The sequence below is a fragment of the Aquila chrysaetos genome, chromosome 1, assembly GCF_900496995.4.
Source record: "Aquila chrysaetos chrysaetos chromosome 1, bAquChr1.4, whole genome shotgun sequence".
In the NCBI taxonomy this organism is placed as follows: Eukaryota; Metazoa; Chordata; class Aves; order Accipitriformes; family Accipitridae; genus Aquila; species Aquila chrysaetos.
Genome location: NC_044004.1, coordinates 65,132,436 through 65,153,697, shown reverse-complemented (window position 1 = coordinate 65,153,697; position 21,262 = coordinate 65,132,436). Strand labels below are relative to the sequence as shown.

The window sequence follows — 21,262 nt, the reverse complement described above, 5'->3', positions numbered from 1 at the left end:
CTCCGACCCGGCTAGCGGGCGCGGGTACCCACCGCGGCCGCCCGGCCCCGCTGGCCCGGCCCTCCCGCTGCCCGCTCCGCTCCACGCCGCTCCGCCGCCGCTGCCCCCTCAGGGCCGCCAGCAGCGCGGGGAGGCGGCCGCGCAGCCGCCCTCCGCCCCCGACGACCGCTCCCTCCCTCGCGCCCCCGAGGCGGCGGGGAAGCTGCTGACACAGGCCCGGCCCCGCCCTCTCCCTCAGCGCCCGGCCCGGCCCGGCCCGGCCCCGGCCCTGGCCCCCTCCCGCCCTCTGCGCCCCGCCCGGCCCCAGTCCTGGCCCCTTGCCGCCCTCCGCGTCCGGCCGGAGCTCGGAGGTAACTTGAGAATTGACTTTCTTGGGGGTAAACTGCTGCGCTGGTAGCGGCAACCGGTCCTTGGCCCCCAGGGCCGTTCTTCTCGCGGGTGATGTTACTTCTGGCTGCTACCAGTCCTTGGCGCTTATACTGGCAGTCTTGGTTCTCTGTCCTTTCGCAGAGTCACCCGTCCCTGAAAGTACTGAAGGGATGGGGAACCCAGGAGGGGAGCCATCCACGAACAGACGTTTAATTTCCCATCACTAGCCAAACCGTTGCTGCATGGTTTGGGGGGAAAAAAAAAGTTGCACAAAGCAAACTTACACAAGCAAAAGCCTTAATGGCAAAGTTTTCAAATATGGCTGATTGCTTTTAGCCTGTCAGACGAATTGTGGTAAGGAAAAGGTCTACTTGGCTAGGTGAAAAGTTTTTTTAAAAATAAGGCTTCTTTTTCCACTTGGAATGTGAGATCCACTGTGAGGACCCACTGACCACTTGTGCCATGGGGTTGAAGCTTCTCTGGTGGGTTCCTCTGGGGTTTCTGCACGAGCTCCCTCCTTTGTGGAGACAGACTGTGAAAGGAAATAGTCACAGCGTAGGAAAATTACTTTTAGTTGCAAAGAATACTGTCACCACAGATGTGGCCCCAAATTTGGGCTATGTGAAAATGAACTTTTTCAGAATGATAGTCTAGAAGAATCGTTTCTATTTAAAAAAACAAAAAAACAACAAAAAAAACCCAACACATTTTTGTGGAAACAGTTGCTTTAGAATAAATAAAAAATGCTTGGCTGTAACTGTTTCATAATTAAATACTAATTCCTTTGGACTAACTAAAGTATTAAGGACTCAGCATGAAAGTGACTCTGCCATAAGTAATAGTGTCAGTGACTTTGTGTAAGTCATAACAAAAATAAAGATGAGTAGTAGAACTAATTAACGTTTTAAGAGGCTACCGTAATCTGAGATGTTGTTAGTTATGTAATTTAAGTATTATTTTAATGTAATACAAGTTCCTTAAGTTGATAACTATCTACTTACTTTTTAAGGTGAACTGAATATATTAGTATCCACATTTCCAACAAGACCTCATTTTGATCTCTGTACATTTAGACATTCCATGGCAAGGGTCCACCTCCTCTTTCTACAGGTTAGTGTTTTACTGAAATAATAATTTTTTTTTTATGGATGTTGATGATCTGTAGTAGATTTTATCCTAAAACTTTGCTTCCATGCCTCAGGTCAATTTATAGTTGCTATAACCCATGTTACTATATATTCTGTCTTTTTTTACTGTATTTGAAGATGGGCCATGGAAAGAACTCTTTGTAGGAATATGGTTTTTTGCAAAGATACATTATTATTTCAAGTGAACAGAATGAGTAAAATGGGACTTTCAGATGTGTTAAAACCCAACCTACATAATAAGGCAATATTGTCTTCTACTAGAATATGCCTCTGACTATAGAAGTCTCCTCCCACAAAAGTCACCTCTCTTAAAAGACTGCAAATTTGATTGTAATTTACTTTCCTCTGAAGAAGATTTAGTTCCTTGTTCTTCATTGTACTAATGAGCATCTGTTTGGGACAGCATTTTCCTTAGCCTTGTAAATGTATGTGAATGCCTTAACAATTATCTCATTAGACTATTTGATTTTTTTTTTAATTAAACATCTTCAACAAAGAAGCTTGGAGCTTAGAGAAATATAATTTCTGTCTTCACCTACTGTGCATTTCACAGGGAGCAAATACATGGAAAATGTCATAACTTTAGAAACTTCTTACATCACTGACTAAAAGAAAGACATAACACATTGTGCACAAAACCCGATGCCTTGGACTGTCTCCACTCTGGAAAAATGAAATGGCTTTTGTCAGTGTGGTACTTGTGCCATTTGTCATGAACACAATGTACATTTACTGCAAAGACTGACATGCCACTACTTAACTTAATAGATTCCTGAGTGTGACTTTTTCCTTAGCTGTTCAGTGGAGGTGTCCATGCTAACCAGACTTACAAACTTCAAATTTTCCTCTGCAGAGAGTGTCTGGCAAATAAATATATTCCAATTACTCTACCATCAGTATCTTGCATCATTTACTCATAGCTTTTGCTTAGTGTAGTGCAACTTTGCTTAGGGAAAAAAAAAAGCCAAATTACATTATCTACTGTTCTTGCTGAAACTTCCTTAATAGACAGGTGTGCCTCTATCTATGTCTAAACTGAGGGATTCAAAAGCACCTCCAAGTTCCTGATTTGGGATGCATGTCTGGCCACACCTTGACTGTGTATTAGGACAAAACCTGTACATAAACTAGAACCCTCCCTTAATCTCATGTTTATGGGTAACTGAGGAGTCAAAAATTGTGTGACACACTGCAGTGTACATGTAAAGGTCAGTTTAGAGGAAGACTAAGTCTTACTATTCACACTTTGCAACTAAGGAAAACGATACTAAAAAAAAGAAAAATGCCCAACATAACTGCATCTTAGGGCAATTGACACACAAGTTCTTGGGCTGCAAAGCATCTTCTTTTAGAGTTAAACTGTATTAGGGTATTAGGTGTTGTCCTTATATTATCTAAAAGATCCTAAGGAAATAACATGAGTTGCTCAGAAAGAAGCAGCAAAGAGAAATAGCTACCACAAAGATTAAATCTCTGAGAAAGATAAAGACTTAGTACAGTGACTGGGATTTTCAAAAGTGACAATTAATTTTGGGTGTCTCCCAGTTTTGGTGCCCAAACAGGGACCTTATTTTCAAAAAGTACACAATAAGCGGTGTCTGAATTTTGGCAGCTGATTCACAAATCCCTTTAGAACTGTTAGCCATTTTATGTTCTTTGGCTAAATGACAATCAAGGGACAGGGAGAACACTGCCTACAAACATTTGATGAGGCTGGATGCCAGTGAGAGGAAGCAAGTATTTTTGGTCCCCATCTGCAATGAAATCCATCTGGTAGGCTAATGCCAGTGACGTTTAAAGTGTGGTTGTTAGCCCTGTATCGGTACAGTTGCAGAAAAGGGGCCTGAAACGTGTTTGGGAGTATAGTTACATATGTACCATGTAAAAGAGAAAAAAATTAGAGATTTTACTAGGAAAATATTTCCTACGCTAAGAATTACAGCTCTTGAGGATAATCTTCAAGAAAATCTAATTTACAGAAGCTAATTAGCTTTAGATACTTAAACCCAGACTGGTTGAAATAGTAGTAAATATACAGTAGAGAACAATCTTGCCCAGACAGAAACTACTTGTTCAAACAGGTCCTTTCTGCATTTAACTTTGGAGTCTATCTTAATGAAGGTTTTGTTTGGGAGTATTGCAGTCAGGAGTTAAATCAGAGCAGCGGAAGAGAGACATTAAAAGGTATAGGGAGATTAGGAGAAAATGAGTTGGTTTTATTTGAGATTTGAAATGAGATGAAGGGTCAGTAAGGCTGAGAAATACACAAAGGCTGTCCCAGACTACAGCCTGTTTTGAAGAAAAGGCTCTCACATCAACAGTAGCTAGATTGTGTGGAGGGACAGACCAAAGTCTAGACAAGTTGCGGGGGGGGGGGGGGGGGGGGAAGGGGCATGGAGAAGAGAGAATTTTTCTCAAAATTGTAGTGTTTCTGTAATTCCATAATTGATGACCCTTGGCTGACCAAATTTTAAAGGCCAGGCAGACAATTTGGATTTTGAATATTCCTTTGTTGTAGCTCTCCGACATCTAAAAGCATTGTGCTTATCTTCAATGAATTCATTGCTCTATTGCTGCAATGCAACTTAGCATCATCCTGTGTGCAAGTGCTAGTACGACTTTTGCTGAACACAGTAAGAGCTTCATAGTTCTATTAAATGGAGAAGGCTCTGACCTGTACAAATGACAGCTTTATATTTTGCAGTGATCTTCAGTACACACATGTCAACAAGAAATTATGCTTATCTATTGGTAAATTCTATAATTTGGGGGTCATCCTTTATTTCTGTTTTTAATGTCATGCAATGAAAGTTGCACAATGACAGTTTCAGTAAGCAAATGTCTGCAGGCAAACAATCTAACGTTTAGATCCAGCATTTACAGCTCGTGCAATACGTTATTACACTTCCAGAGCTGTTGAAATTCCTAAGGTTACTCACATAAATTTTTCAGTTTAATCAAATCTCACTTTTCTAAGGTGATAGAAATGACTGGAAACTAAGTTCTTTATACTAATCCTTAAGGATTGCACAGTTTTGCTATTTTTGACTAGCAAATATGTGCATATTCAGATGCATAGCTTTTGGAAGGGACGGGAACTGAATATGTTAATTACAGTACTTTTCATTAGAAGGTAGCAAAAACAGTAAAAGAAATACAAACAAAGTTAACATAACCCAACTTTTTTCCAGAACTTTTTTACCACTGATTCTCTCTGTTGACAACTAAGAGAATTTTTTGCAGTTTCTATCATTGATAACATTCACTCAGGGACGCTGGTTGTAGCAACAGTGTAACAAACTCTCTGGTCCTGGAAATCGTGCTTAGTATTTTCTTTATGCTTTTTATATTCCCAATACCATCTTTTCAGGGACAAAAACTGGGTCACTGCATTTTTTGGTAGCAGCGAAGCATACATAAACAACAGCTAACATTACAGGTGATGAAATATCTTGGTAAAGATTAAAATATCCATGCATGAAGAGGTAATGATAAGAGACACTCATGCAAACAAGTCTGTCGAATCATTAAATGCTTTGAAACAGCCAGCAAAAAAGGCTGAAGATAGATGCCAGGGAAACAGAGTGAGAGCATCACAGAATTAAAGAAGTAGAATCCCTGAAAAAACTACTAAAAGAACTATCAAAGAGTCAAAAGAAAACAAAAATAAGAAAATACATCTAATGCCTTAGAAATATTGTACTCCCTTTAATGGTGCTAGAATTTCTTTCAATACTTGCCACAATCTCTTCTATCTGTCTGTAACTCTCTTAAGGGTACCATTCTCTGCAAGAGTTCCACCAGAGTAAATCCAGAGTAATTACATTAAAAACTGCAGAATTACTCCACATTTACATTGATGTTACAGTGACCATAATCTGACTCTGTAGGGGACAATTATTGTTTCCCCTACTTACTCTATAAACTACTGTAATTTATATTTCTACTCACATTTGCCATAAAAAGCTGTGAATTAGTTTGACCAAAAAGCTGCTTTGTTCCTGAGAAATGCCTCTCTGTTTGTATGTAAGAATAAGGATTATTTTAATATAATTTTTTTAAGTTATACAAAACTGAGCTTTTAAAAAGCTATGTGCTGGGATATCTGATTATAGTTTTTTACCTAATAAAACTTATTTTGTCAAACTAAAGGGACTGAGTTCCACCCCAGATGTCACAACCCTTTCACACAATTATGCCCGCTGAAGTGGGTTACTTTTAATTTTATTGGAATAACTGTACATGCTCGTGCATTTGTGCAGGCATTTTTTCAGGACTTTACCTTGTTTTCTTAATTGTTTACTATCACCAAGTTTTCATGGTAAAGTTACTTTTTTTGTAATTAATTACCAATTAGTTTTGCACTCATGGATTTTAAATCAAGTGTCTTTAAAAAAAAAAGACAGATACTTCCTTTTGAAGAAGAGAACTTCTCACACAGAGTAAGTGGCATCCCTCTATACTGGTAAATTTTTTCTTAAGTAATACATATGCCAGCACTCTAGCTGACTGCTGTGAGAATTGCATGTGAACATCTGTAGAAGTTTCACATTTACTTTGGCAATTAAAAGAATTATATTAATGTAATTATATAATCATTTTTGGACACTTCTACCTCTATTTAGCTGTGTCACATTGCTTCTCTTAATAACGTTTTACTGCTTTGTTAACTGGAAATTATTTTTCAAGTACGAAGCAGATGAAGCAGTATGTTGGACAGTCTTTTTTATGTTGCTGTTGTGCTATATATTTCCACAACTGGAAATCTTAACAGAATTTATAACAGTCATTAGCCCCAAAGAGAAATTTCTTTAGTATCCCCTGGCCATAAATTACTTTTAGAACAAGCAGAGAGGGAAAAGAGTTTGCAATGGAAACATACCCTTGGAAAAGTTTCTCGCTCCTAAAAGCCAGGTCACTGTTTAATCCCTATAAAGGAAATACTTGACAATTTGGGTCAATTGTTAATGAAGTGCTTAATTTTCAATTCTGGCTTTATAATCCCAATTATATATTTTCACGTGTCTTTCTACACCTGATAATGTTTTGACATCTGTAACTCCTACCTCTTGAAGCTTTCAAAGCAGTCACTATACTGATATGCTAAATCTCACAACACATATGGAAAGGTAATATTATTCACGTTTCAAAGAAGAAAAACTGAGGCATGACCTGATATATTCAGGGTTACACAAGAAACTTGGTGCAAAGTACTGGAAGTGTTGACTTCCATTCCCACACTCTTCCTACAGAAGAGCTGGTAGTCCAGAAGGAATCAGACTCTTGCTTAGTCTCTGGAAGGTTTTCTTCTGGCTACACATAGCTATAGCTATTCATCTATTTTCACTTCACTACCTTTCATAATATGTCCTGTACTATTCTGAATTTAAAACATGCCCTTTTCTCCCTGCAACTGTGGAGATTGTTAGGTAGAAGACTGTCTTATTAAAATTTCAAAGGGCTTCTTTGTAAAACACTTCCTTATGGTGGAACCACTAGTTTATGCTTTTAAATAAAATCTTTACTCAGCGTGTTTAGAAATTACAGGGCATTGCAAACAAGGAGCATTTCAGGCTACGTTTGCAATAGAATTTAGTGTGAACAAGTGCAGTCAGAGTGTAAGAATGTTCTGATCTTTTGAGTAACTTCCATTGTTCTGAGGTTGCAACTCTTTGGCTTGACACTACTTTAACTAATTTACCCATGCCACCTAAAAATCAAAGAAACTGTACCTTACTCTCTTTGTTTGGCAGCTTGTATTTTTAAGAACCCAAGCATAAAACGTACCATGTATACTTATCACGTGACTAATTACAATCCAACTACTTTGCACTAACGGAATGCATCTTATTATGTCAATTACGGTCAGTCATCATCATCAACCACGCAATGACGGCTGAATCCATTAGTAGGAGAAAAAGCAATACAGAGCAGACTGATGCAACATCATGTGGTGGTACCTTCCTTTTCATAGCATCATTAAATTCGCAAGCACTTCATACGTCCTCTTTCCCCAGTGAGCCACGGCAGTCCATGGCACGATATCATCAGTGAACAGAGACAGAGGTTGTACACCAGCAAAACCACTAAGTGTTCCTGTATCATGCCTCCAAGACAGTACATACACCCTGAACAGGTAAGGAGAATTCAGGCCTTAGCTGTTCCTTCTGCCTGCTTTCCACCCCACATAAAGGTTGCCGATTGAAGGCAAGAGCAGCTGGGGCTAGATACGTAGCTAACAAACTGGATATGCATTGCAAAGGTCAGAGCACTTAGCCAGAATTTGAGTTGCTGGCGCTGAGCTGATTGTGTGCCGGGGGCCTATGGAGGGCAATGTACATGGGAGTGCTGGGTGTATAGCCTGTGACAGGAGAGCAGAGCTCTGTCACTGGGGTCAGGGTGTGGGTTGGCGTGACAGGATCACGACCATGCCAGGGAGCTGTCAGACAGACTTTTATTTGGTAACAAGGCTCGAGACACAGTGCTTGTCTGCCACATTCACAGCAGCTCTGGAGTCAGGCACATCCATGACAGATGTAGAGCTGGGAATGGGAAAGTCTACTAATTCAAGTGTCTGCTATGTGTCTGGACAGCAGAGTCTTTTGTTACCGCTGCTGCAAAGAATAATCTCATTCTAAAATGATAGTCCTCAGAGAAGCTTTTTAAAGCGTTTAATTCCCATTTAAGCAGAAAACGTGTAATTTTTCTCTGTTTCTTGTGCTAGAATTTGATTGTGTTGTCTACATCTCTCTGTAATTCTTCCCATTGCATGGAAATAGAAAATAATAATGCCCTAGGGAAGGCACACTTACCATGAATGCAAAATATGTCGAAGGGGTATATTCAAATTGTACAGCATGCCATGACAGCAAATCATAACCACATTAGCAGTTAAAGCTGAAGGAAAAAAATGTATAGAGGTCGTTATTAACAGAGTGCTCTTATTACTTCATTATATAGCACAACTACAAAAAACACTTAGTTCCCTGTGTTCCCCTATCATAGTAGGTCTACCTGAGGTCAGAATTGGGAAACTGCCATTATTTATGGAGAAAAATATTGGCATATGTTTTTCCACAACATATTTTCTGTCCTTCACATACCAAAATTCCATAAAGAAGTACCTTGACAGCTTCAAGAACATCAGAGTATTTCTGGGCTTGGGAACAGAGCAGTAGTACATTTCTTGTTACTGAATTTTTGTGTCCTGTTAAGGAAAAGCTGACCCTTCTCCATCTATAGACTTGCATAGAGATAGCCCATTTCTGTAGTGACTCTTGTTTTTTCTGACTACCCAGTATTTGTTTTTCTGCCAGTGGATGCTCTACTTTTTCCTTCATCTCTCCCCAGCTGTGAACTTTTCATTTAACTGTTCAGAGATTGTTCTTCCTTAGTAGGGATACTCCCTGCCCTTTCTACAGACCATTAATAGTGAATGGTCCTCTAGAGAGCCAGCACCAAGGATTTTGGAGAACCAGAGCTCCATACCCATGTGGTAGACAGCAGTTGTCCAGTGACAAAGGGTCTGCAGTCGGTAAAAACAAGGTGTGAGCTGTCATGACTTTGACAGCTCCCCCCCTGCCCCAAGACTGAATGGGCATATCCTTCTGTGTGACAGGACTGTATTTAGCCAGGGATGAACTGGGAAAATTGAAGAAGCCTAATCTAGACATACCTGTAATTCTGTGAGGCTTGCCCATTAAACAGTATTTGCCTGGTAATCTGGAAAAGGCTAGTACTTTAAAGGTTTGAGGGAGTCATTATAATTTAAAAACCCATGGAGACTCTTGACTTGGAAGCCTCACAGACAGAGGCAGAAGCTGGCCAGCTTTCATTTAATTATTAGGAAGAAAAAGGAAGAAAAAAACAAGATGAAAGAAAATAAATAGAACATGCTCTCTTAATCTCCTGTTTTGAAAAAAAAAAATAAAAATCAGGGGAATGCACCCACATCCAGTGTGATCAAGTCTATCACTAATGTACGTGGTTTGTATGACAGTTTAAAATGAAGCTCAAGATAAGGGGGTTTCGCATGTACTGTTAGATCAGATGGTGGCCCAAACCCTTAGCTGGATGCGTTTGGGGAGAAGTCTCTTTTCTATTACAGGAAACTATTTGGTGTTAATTATTTCCTTTACAACGTTTAAATAGAGCCATTGTCTCCAAGGCTTATCAGGCAGAGATTTAAACAAGCAAAGTTAACCATACATAATGCACATGCAGGAAACAAAATATGAAAGAATATATTTTTCATTTCTTATTTTAATCTGAATGACCTTATAATTGCTAGATAGCTGTAGGAATGATTTAGATACAAAATCACCAGAGGAAAATAACCACATTTTTTAGGCTGTGTAATAGTGGGAGTAAAAACGTGAATTACGGAAAATTAATTTATCTGGAGATCACTGAAAATGTGAAGAACTTACCTTTTCACAGTTCCTGGGGAAATACATTAGCATTTTTTAAAATAGTCTTTAAGATTTGTATTCACTGCTGGTATAGCTGCCTTATATCAATATGAGCTGTGTATTTTAAGTAAGCCTAACAAGTTCCATTATTACATTGTTACTTTTCTTTCTTCTAAAGAGAAGCAGACATGACATTACTCAATTTTAATATGAATCAACTATCTTCTTTTTGACGGTAGGCTAGTCTGTGTCAGCAATGCTCAGGAAACTTACCTGGTTAGTGGAACAAGGCTGAGAATTGCAGCTACATTAGCTCAAAAGTTTCTGAAGTATTTAGCTGGAGAAGTCTTCCCTCTGATTTATGACTTCTCTGCATGTAAATTGTGAACTTATTTTTTAAGTAGTCTAATCAGTAGTGTGTGTAAATAAACATGAGCCTGCGGATGGCTCATGCTTGTTCAAAACAAGTATAGTTTGATTATTCAGTCTTAGGAATTATTCAAGCAGACTAAGTGACAGCATACCCAAATCAAATGCCGTGGTTGCTCTTCTATGAGTAGACAACCCAAATTTGGGGGCTAAAAGCAGATGTACCTTGCAATTAAGAAAAACCAAGATTTTCTTGCTTGTTGGGCCCTAAATTGGAGTACTCCGAGTATCACTTTGCATAAAATGGTAGTCAGAAGAAAAGTACTTGCAAAGAGAAAACAAGGGAGGACCAGAGCGGTCTTATGTAATTTGGAAAAGGCAAAAAAAAGGAGGTATTCCTTCCAAAATTCCGCTGTGTGGGTATGTATTTTTTCTTCTCAAATCCTTTGTCGTTAAGAGTTGTGCTTGTGTTTCTTGGGTGGAAATAATAATAAAAAACCCTCTAGGGAGGTCTTCATAATTTAAAAAATACTATATACATGAGCAATCAACAAATCAGCAGTCATTTGAGTTGTACACATTAACTTCCTCTTGACTCGCTCCAATCCAGAGCAGGGGTTTTCTGTTATATCATTGCACCTGCAGTCTTCTTCTCTGATGTAAATTGACATAGTACAGGTGACTTCACTGGAGATAACTGACTCACAATTGATGTCCCACATGCAGTGACAATGTGATCTGCTTTTGGAACTTAAACACTTAAGAAAACAAATTTATCCCTTGCAGTAGCACATGGTAGTTTCCTGTCTTGCCTGTCTGATGCTATCCTGCACTTAGACTCTGTACCGACAGTCCTATATACACACTCCTTTCTTGCAGCTTTCTTAAGAATTTCCAGATTCAGAGAGGTTAGAATTCTGTGGCATGACCACATTCTTGCTCCAGGAGTGGGGATGAGATGATTTCATTCTTGGTTGTTTTCTTAGCCGTTTCTGTGCCCAACTAAAACTTGCTGCTCATGAGTTTTTAATTCTTTACGGACTTGTTTTACCCTTTGACTTGAAACATCCTGTATGTTTCCACCCACTGGCTCATCTCTTTTCCATCTCTCTTCTGTCCTGCTCTAGCTGGGAGTTGCTTTCACCAATGGTGCACCATCTGCTTTATTTTATACCTAGAAAATCTCATTTTAAAGCAGTTTTTGTTTAAGTGCATTAGTCTGCTCCAATACCAGTGTCATTCGTCTGTCTTCCTAACCAATACTTCCAATGTTCAAATATGGTATGAAGCGTAGGAAGCGTAATAAGAATTATTCTGTTTTAGAAAATGGAGTGCAATGTGGTTTTTCACTGAAAGGAGATGTTGCAAGTAAGATAATTTACTGATATTGCCATAAATACACTGAAGTCAATGGAGCTGCACTGATTAACTATGCCTGTTAAAGCTCAGAGTAAAGTCTTGTTACCATTAGTTGTGTAATTATTACCCAAGAAGGGGTCCAGAGGATATTTTTTATGACACTGCTGGAGTGCTTTCTATTACAGAATACTAGCAGAAGAATAATCCAAAAGCAGTTATTTTAGTGTACTGCCTACTTGTAACTGGCTTAACACTGTAGATATTTTTTTCTGTCTCAGAAACACACTTTACTGCAAACCACAGACTGTTCCACAGACACTTTAATTCAAGGGACTTAAATGTTCAAGAAAACAAATATGAAACTCAGCTGATTTTCTTAATGTTATCTTAGCAATGCTGCAGAACTGAAATGTATTTCCTACACAAGGGACTGCAGTCTGATGTGCATCTGTTGTGCTCTGAAAAAAACAAAGCAGCTCCCTTTTCACCCTGGACATCTTTTCTTTCATTGTTAAAGCAAATAATGAACAAAATCAGATAGTCTAAGAAATGCACTTGAAATTAGCATGCTACTTAATCTTTCAGTCTAATATTTTGCCATCTGCATGCTTGGGTGTTAAGCCTGTTTTATATTTCATATAATATGCTTCAAGTACTTGCAGTGGAATGACACTTTCTTGGTACAGCTGGCACACCATTAGCGTGGCTGCTGTGACCAAAACCTCTGTCTCTTTCAAAACACCAGAACAGACAGGTTTCTGGAATAGCATGTTTCTCCCCAGAATCTATAGTCCTGTAACACTATTTAAATAAATAGATGACCGTGGCTGAAACTCTGGAATTATTTATACAAAATATTTTTATACATGTATTTTCTCTGTACCTTCTTTTACTTTCTTTGTAATTGAATTTACCTTCAGTCTCTTGCTATCTCCTGCACGCTTTAGTGTTCATAGATGAGTTAAACAATAACAGATCTCTTACCTCTATTTCTCCATTCTGTAGGAATGCAAGATATCTTTTTACAATTGATAATAAATTAATATCTGGCTTTACAGATTCTTAAATACAGGGAGGCCCAGCAAATTTTAATTCAGACTGTGTGTGGGATAATAAAAAATTTGCATCATCAGCATAACAAAAGTTCCTTAATGGACATCTTGGTGTCATTATTTGCAACACCTTTAACAATCTCTTATTTCTGATAAAAACAGGTGGGGAAGAGGAAGGTGATTGGTTTTCTGCACATGATTTTGAGTGGAGATGTAGCCATCCTGGGAAGTTTAGCTCCAAACATAGGAAACTGAATTTGCAACTTGTTTAATGTATGCTCACAGATGGCCAGTCCTGATTTGTAGCACTTCTACTAAGACGTGTGAGGAATCACAGGGTGCTATGGGTAACAAAAGAACCATAGCATGTATGCAAATGGTCAACCTCAATGTATGGCAGCACTCATAAGACAGTAACACATGAAACTGGAGCACACTGTAGATAACAAAATGGACATCCTGACAGCCTAAAAAGAAAAAAAAAAATATATAATGTTAGTTATTAAAACAATAGGATACACTGTGGTTGTGCAGTTTGTGCCAATGGATCTGTCCTTGACTAAAAAAAAGATGTGAATAATTTTATAAAAATTTAATGTCAATATAGAATAAGTTTCAGATTTCCCTCCATAAAACCTGATTTAATTTTTATCGCTTGGAAGAAATATCCTGGTGGTGTTGAAACTTCAGAACACTGTTGGAAATGTTAGACATTTCATTTGTGTCTAGTATCCTAACCAAAACTGTAAGATAACAAATGGCCAAGATAAAACATGAAAAGCACTTAACTTTTTTTTTTTTTTTTTTTTAAATCAGAATACCTTCCTATTTCCATTCTAATTCAATCTCTTACTGGATAAAGGTTACAGCTTTGTATAAAAAGTATTTATGAACAATGTCTTAAGGAAAAACAAGGTTTTTCCTCAGCGCTGTGGTCGTAAATGGATTTGAATTGTTAGAAAAACAATTGTAATCAAAGCACTAAAGTAAGTATAGCTAACATTTTTATACCATTCCTGAATACCAGTGTATTAGGAAAAAAACGAACCAGAATTAACACTGGCAGTAAATTGTTTTCTAGTTCAGTATATTATTCAATCTTTAATTCTCTTGTCAAGGAAGTGGCTGAAGTTATTATATGACATCACATGTTTACCACCACAAGCCAGAGTGTTACCACAATACAGAAACTAACTACATCCAGTATCTTTAAATTTCAAGGCAAAGTTTCTTCATTTCCTTCGCTGTTCTCCAGAGGGCAATTGCCAAACATGACTGCACTGCATTTGATAATAATACCCTTGACAAGCAGAGTCTCAGAGTTGAAAGGGTATGAAGCAGTCCACACTATGGTACTGATTTCAAAGACTTGCTTTTATTTTCAATCACATACATATAGTAGTTATTCATACAGAGGAACTTTAAAATCTTGAGCATCTTTTTGGTTCTTCCTTCTAAAAAAATATAATTAGTTCAGGATAGGAGACATACATAAGTCATTTCCTGAAATTATTATACTTTTCTGAAAAGTCTGGTGGTGGTTGGAGTTGAAATTCAGGGAGCAGAGAAGGGGATGGAGCTGTCAGACTCTTACACTACACTGCTGTAGAGAAACCATGCATTTAACTCCTTCTCACACCAGACCAAAATCAGTCACAATCAGTACAAAAGAAAAATGAGCCAAAACTGCTTGAGCTGCTATTTATTTAGTTATTTTACAGAAAATAATTACATTTAGTCTCAGCAGTTAAACAGTTTCTTTCTCTGCCTCCATCTGTATGGAAGGTTTGACATTGATTCTGACCTCCTTGTTCAGCCAAATCTCCTCTTAGACAATGAAGGAGGAGTTTTTGCCTGAACGAGGGATACAGCTTTGGACCTGTGTGAGCGTTGTTAGTAAATGAGAATGTACACACGGGGTCTTCAGTGCAGGAATAATTGCAGCAAGTACCTGAGCCTCCCTTTCTCACTGAGGTCTTAACTCTGTGCCACTCTGGCATCCATGACTGAGATAAGGAGGAGACTGTAATTGCAACACACTAGTAAACTCTGCTCCTACATTTTTGTCCTGAAAGGGGAGGACGAGATTTTAGTGTGTCAAGAGCATGGAGGGAAAGGGTTAAACTTTAAAGGGGATAAAAGTACACCACCCATACTTTTATCACCATCACCTTAGGTCTTTTAATTGCTATTTTAAGTCCTGCTCAGTTGAAGAATAGTCATTTTCTTTCCCAGCCTTAGGAGCTGCCTGCCTTAGTCTTTTAAGTTCGAAACTCTGAATGGGTAGGTCAGAGCCATGTGAGTTAGTTAGAAGAGGCCTCCCACAGGCAAACCAAAGACTAGTTCTTAGCCTGTGTGACAATAAACATTCCAGTTCGCATTACTGAACCTCAGGGAAAACATGCACCAACTGACGCAAAACCTACAAGTTGAATTATTTGACATCAAAGGCCACAACCCCCAAACCAGCAATTGCTCTCAGAACACCATGCAGAAATGGAGAAGTCCTCCTGACATGGAGAGGAATGATGGGGAGTCCACTGCTTCTCTGCAGTGCAAAACCAGCACGCCTGTATTCAGATGGTGGGACAATGTGCTGACAATCTCCAGCTCTCCATTCTTCCCTACCCTGATGTGCATGTATGAGTGTGTATGTTTCAGGGGTAGTCTTACACAATGCTACAAAAGCCTGATGCTCCAACAGCATATGTGGTATTGAACCGACTTCTGATGTGGGCTGAAGGTGAAGTTCTGATTTGGTATTATTTACAACTGTTTACCTACAGGGCGACTGTTTCCAATTAGCAGGTATTGCTTTGTTCTATTGTGCTCGTTAAACCTGGTATTTCCTAAAAGAGTGATGACTGTAACCAGCATGGCTGTCAGGTGTTTGTTCATCAGTTCAAAACGCTGAACACAGTGTCAACAACCGAATTGCTTATAATGTCAGAGCTGTTTCAACCAGCTGCTCAGCAGTCCGGTAGCACATTAGTTCATTAGTGTTGGTTATTTGCACAACTTGGCTGAAACAATTGTCCCACATTCTTAACAACCCGTTTTATTTTCTTTCAACATAAAAACTCCTACGAACATCCAATGCATTCTTGCATAAAGACTTGAGTAATTGCAAAAAAAGCCACTATGGTAGATTAATTTATTACTACTACTGAGACAACTGTAATCCTCAGTAGTTAAAAAAATGAAAGGAAGAGAACATAAAATATCCTCTGCATTGCAGTGACCTGGGGGCAAGTCTATGGCAATACTTCAGTGTTGTGTTGTAACAAAAAAAAGAAAAAGCTATTGTGCCAAAATGTTTCCAGGGATATTTCCCCAAAACACCACACTAATTTATAGCAACTGCTGCCTATATACAATGTCATTTACTTTCCTAACTAGCCTTTGAACATATTAAGCATTGTGATATGACTTACTCACACACACATAGCACACACAGTAGGTAATTCATACTTGAAGAAGCACCTGATAGAAACTCATTGCCTGAGACAGGCCTTACTGGATTCTGTTTTACAAAAAATTTGGTAAGGAAATATGTTGCATTTAGCTTGGTGAATTAATTGCAATTTTTCAGTTAGTTGCTGTGTTGTTACTGCTCTGACTACTTTTCCACTTAATGCTTTTTGTGAAGAAAAAGAAATGCTCGTGTACACTTAATATATTATGTAGCTGCTCCCTGCATATTAACTGTACATCACCTACACCATCAAATCAATGAAAATACTAATTCCCTGCATGCACTTCACTATGAAGTGCAAAGTCATTACCTCCTCACAACAAGATTGCAATGTTGATGCAATAACATCTTTTTCCCTTTACTTGTAATACACTTATTACAGGCAATGTAGCAGGAATTTGGATGTAATCATAATTTTAAGCAGCTTCTCTGACATGGTGAAATGAGAGATGTGATAATTACTGAAAGCTAGTATCTTTAAGAGAGCTCATTTCCTTAGCTGATAAGAGTAGCCCCTAATAAGCTTAGAGCTAAAAAACAGAAGATACAAACTGTATCACTTGGCAAGATGAATGCTTTCTAAAATGTTACAATGTTTGCTCTGTGTGGGAGCATCAGGTTCAATTGTATAGACCTAAAGGAAAGTTTAGCCTAAAGCAGTTATTACTCACAGTAGTCATGTGTAATTTCTTTCAACTTCAGTCTGCCACTCCTGACCGTTTCCACTGTTACAGAGATAAGAACTAATTAATATTATGACAAGGTTGATCTCTCTGTAGTTTGGTGGTACTGGTGGGACCCCACCTGGAGTACTGCATCCAGCTCTGGAGTCCTCAGCACAAGAAAGACATGGACCTGTTAGAGCGGGTCCAGAGGAGGGCCACAAAAATGATCAGAGGGATGGAACACCTCTCCTATGAGGAAGGGCTGAGAGAGTTGGGGTTGTTCAGCCTGGAGAAGAGAAAGCTCCGGGGAGATCTTATTGCAGCCTTTCAGTACCTATAGGGGGCTTATAAGAAAGATGAGACAAAGGTTTTAGCAGGGCCTGTTGTGACAGAACAAGGGGTAATAGTTTTAAACTAAAATAGGGTAGATTTAGACTAGATATAAGGAAGAATTTTTTTATGATGAGGGTGGTGAAACACTGGAACAGGTTCCCTGAAGAAGTTGTAGATGCCCCATTCCTGGAAACATTCAAGGCCAGGCTGGATGGGGCTCTGAGCAACCTGATCTAGTCGAAGATGTCCCTGCTCATTGCAGGGCGTTGGACTAGATGACATTTAAAGGTCCTTTCCAACCCAAATCATTCTATGATTCTATGATTGTTCCTGGATGACAAAGCAGATGTTAACTACGTTACACACCACAGTGGACATAAGACTCGTCAGTCTACAAAGCAAGAAACACAGGAAACAGAGTCAACGACAGAGTCAGATGCCATGGCAATCTTTTTTTTTTTTAGGAAACAGTTACCATTACAGATGTGTAATTACTTTGTCTCCAGTTTCACTATGTGTTTTCTTTTTTTAAACTATACTACCTCATTAAGTATTGGTGCAATGACCAGAGAGATCCCATATACCATCAGGGCAGAGTCCAAAGAGGAGTCCTCAGACAACAGGAAACAGAGATTGGCAGTATCTTCCTGCTTGGGAATTGCTTTGTGTCAAATATACTAATTTAACCAGAAAAAAGTTCTGCGCAGATTCTGAAAGGTACTGTGGTAAGTCAGAAAGCTCCATCTTGTTTTTAATATTACCAGAAACTGAAGGAAGGCATATTTAAGGTATGGTTCAGAGAATGCCTCTGTGTTAAAGTCGACATAAAAAAAGAAAACAACTAGAGCAGAGATTTGCAGAGAAAAGAACTTAACCAAAGCAATTTCCCAGCATGATGGTGTTGTCCAATTGTACTGCTGTCTGATGGCTGAGCTATCTAAAAGGAAATCTGCTTACACAGCATGTCTGTTTGGACATATCTTTGTATGCTATGTTGGAAGAAGTTTTCACTACGTAATTTCAAGTTGGACACAGACCAGACAGTTGAAAATTCATAAAAGGTAATTGCCTAAATTCTTTGTGGCCTTTTACTTCCAGGACTCCAAATAGTTTTAAAGAGCTTGATGGTGGCCAAATCTACCCACACCCCCAGTCTGTTTAGCACCACCATCACCTACCCCTCAATTCTGCTCATTTGACCATCTTTCTTGTCATCTCCTGTGCTACAGAGTGATTTACACACATTCATACACAAAAGTTATTGGAAAATGAAGAAAAATTAACGAAAACTTACTGAAAATGTAGAATTATGCTTTATCCAAGAAATACTCCAGACCATCAAGTACACGATGAACTGTCCAGGGTCAGTCTGGCTGGAGAAGAAACGCAACAAGCAGATGATTTACAGGCTGATGGGTTTGCTCAATTTTGCTTTTGCTGGAGCCTTCAGCACATTTTTGCCTTTAGGTGGCACTCTACACCTGTACCGTGCATCTTCCTTGCTGAAGGGAACCGTGTTTATACAGCTCTGCAATAACCACATTCAGAGGAGTAAGATGAGCGCGACACTAACCTGAGATAAGGTATCTGATCTAAGACAGAGCAGAAGCTGGAATAACCATGGTTGCCTTCCTCCATCAGCTTTAAAAAAATCTCTTTGCACTGCACACTCTGATTTACTAAATACTTTTTTTTTCTCCCCAGTTACTGGATGGTCCTGTGAACTGGTTGCAACACGTGCAAATTTGATGTGGAATCACAGTCCCTCTGGATTTGGCGTTGCCTAAGAGTGACAGTGAATTTTTGCAGTACATGTGAGTGTCTACCTTTGTCTCTGTGCTAATGCTTAAAAATCGAATGCTAAAACCGATGGACAGTTTGGTTATCCTGTCAATTTTCTCATGCTATAATTATGGCCAAAAAGGGAAATTAAAACTTCCTTCATATATTTCAGAAATCACATGACACTGTTGGCAAATGAATTATTTTAGCAATACATGCTGTAATTTTATTGCCATGTCCCCATACCGTCTTGTGCTTGTGACAAAATGGAGTCAGAAAGCTAAAACTGACAAGTTCAACTGTGCTGAAACCCGGCCAGCATTCTCCCACTGACCCACCTGCAGTCAGCAGCATGGTATTATGTTGCAGTGTTGTTCAAGGAGATGTTACTTTTCTCCTTTCTCGTGAAAAAAAAGATGAGAGATCTGCACATTACCAAAAATTAGTGTTTTACTTTATGCAGAAAATCACAATAATCCTTCAACTAACTGACATTTCAGAAAGACATACAATAAAAATCTCAGAGGACTCTTGCTCTGAGAACACAGCTATGCATTCTGATCTGCTACATGGCATTGGGCCTTTGAAAAAGAATTTGGACAATGTTCTGGCTGCTTGGAACTCTGAAATTCAGTGGTATTCAGACATGAGGTTTGATTCCTGAACTATTTCTCATAATGTTTATCGCTTTTAAAACCAGAGCTTCATCCTTCAGTCCACTCAGTTACATGGTGGGCCCTAGAGTACTTCCAATTTTACCTAAGAAAACTTTTGTACATACTCTGAATTTATCTGTGTTCAAACCCCATTAATTCTGGATCGAGGATGACATTAAGAGTCTCCATTCCCCCTGAACACCTATATCCACAAACCTTTCCCTGAAATGCAGACTACTCTCTGGAAAACAGGTGTGGGGTGGGCACATTTAACAGCACCCTGTGGTGACATACCTCCAGGACTTTTGCTATTGAAGTATTTAGGGTAATTATTCATATAAAAAAGAAGGAAACCAAAAAGTGAACATTTATTCTAGCTGTGATTTAGCATTCTGATGAGAACACTTAAAACATATCCTTTCCCTTCTAAGATGATGCAACTGAACTAAAAAGGTAAGACTACTCCAAGAGCAGGAATATCATCAAGAGAATGCTGAGAACAAATCCAGCAAAGCATGGGCATAAACATATCTTCCAAGACAAAAAATTCCAGAGGTAATCTTTCTGAACATTTGTTGATGACAAATCAAGACTTAAAGATGTTTTCATAGTATCTGCCATCAATTTCTTCATCACTAACACAGCTTAATCTTGTAACATCAGATACATCTTTAACTAGCTAGGGTTAACAGCAGGAAGGGGTCATTGTACAGCTTTTTACCTCATCCACACATTAAACCATTAATTGTTATGGAAAATGTAAGGGGTGTTTTGTTGCAGCAGCTACTTCTTTATAATTTTGGCCTCGGGAGTTTGTAAGAATCAAAGGTAATTCCCTTTATTCTCCAGTGTTAGATGTGAAGTAGGGGTGAGAATAATTTCACACATTTCAAATTTAGCCTAGAGAAATGTTAAATACCCCCATTGCTTGTTCTAGGCTTATGATGAAAGAAAGGCTAAAATCTTCCAGACAACGAGTCAGCCACTTCTTGTAATGGGAGTTACTTAACAAAAGCCCCAGTCTATCCATTAAATAGACATATTCAGAAAGAGAGCTATTTTCTCCAGCACGCTAATTACTATTCTATATATAAGTGCTCCTGGAACGTGGACAGAACATCATATGGTAACATCAGGAGACAAACAACACTTACTCCTTCCCAGCATCAATTTCAAAATAAGACAAATACATTAGGAAATCAGTATTAATTTAACCAGCTAAACTTCCTCCCTGGCTCCTTACACTATGCCGATTGTCATGTTTTCTTGGAGGCACAGCAGATTTGCAATTCAGGCTCTGAGCTGTACCATTAACAGAGGGTTTCGGAAAGCATGTTTAAAAGCAAGATAATCTCGGTCTTTGTCTGCATGTACTGGAAGAGAGTCCCAGCCACAGGGCAGAGAATGGAGCCTCAAAATTGTTGCTTTCTAAGCATCAGCACACACATAGAAACAGCCAAAACTGAACAGCCTCTAGCAGAGGGTTCCACAGGAGAAGTGAAACTTTAACTCTGACATGAAACTAGAAAGATCCCACATGCAGATCACAACAGCCATACGTACTATAAGGGGACTGTGAACTGGTCTCAGTGCATTTAAATGGGCCTCAACACCATAGCGAATGTCCATCAGTTTGAGCACAA

At 38.9% G+C, this 21,262-nt stretch overlaps 1 long non-coding RNA gene across 1 annotated transcript; it reads left to right on the top strand.

Annotated features, from left to right (window-relative positions):
- Positions 1-294: 294 nt before the first annotated feature.
- Positions 295-7,613, top strand: LOC115338841. The gene is made up of 3 exons (XR_003922549.1): positions 295-350; positions 1,379-1,479; positions 7,535-7,613. It is a non-coding gene; the product is annotated as an uncharacterized LOC115338841 (long non-coding RNA).
- The last annotated feature ends 13,649 nt before the right edge of the window (positions 7,614-21,262 follow it).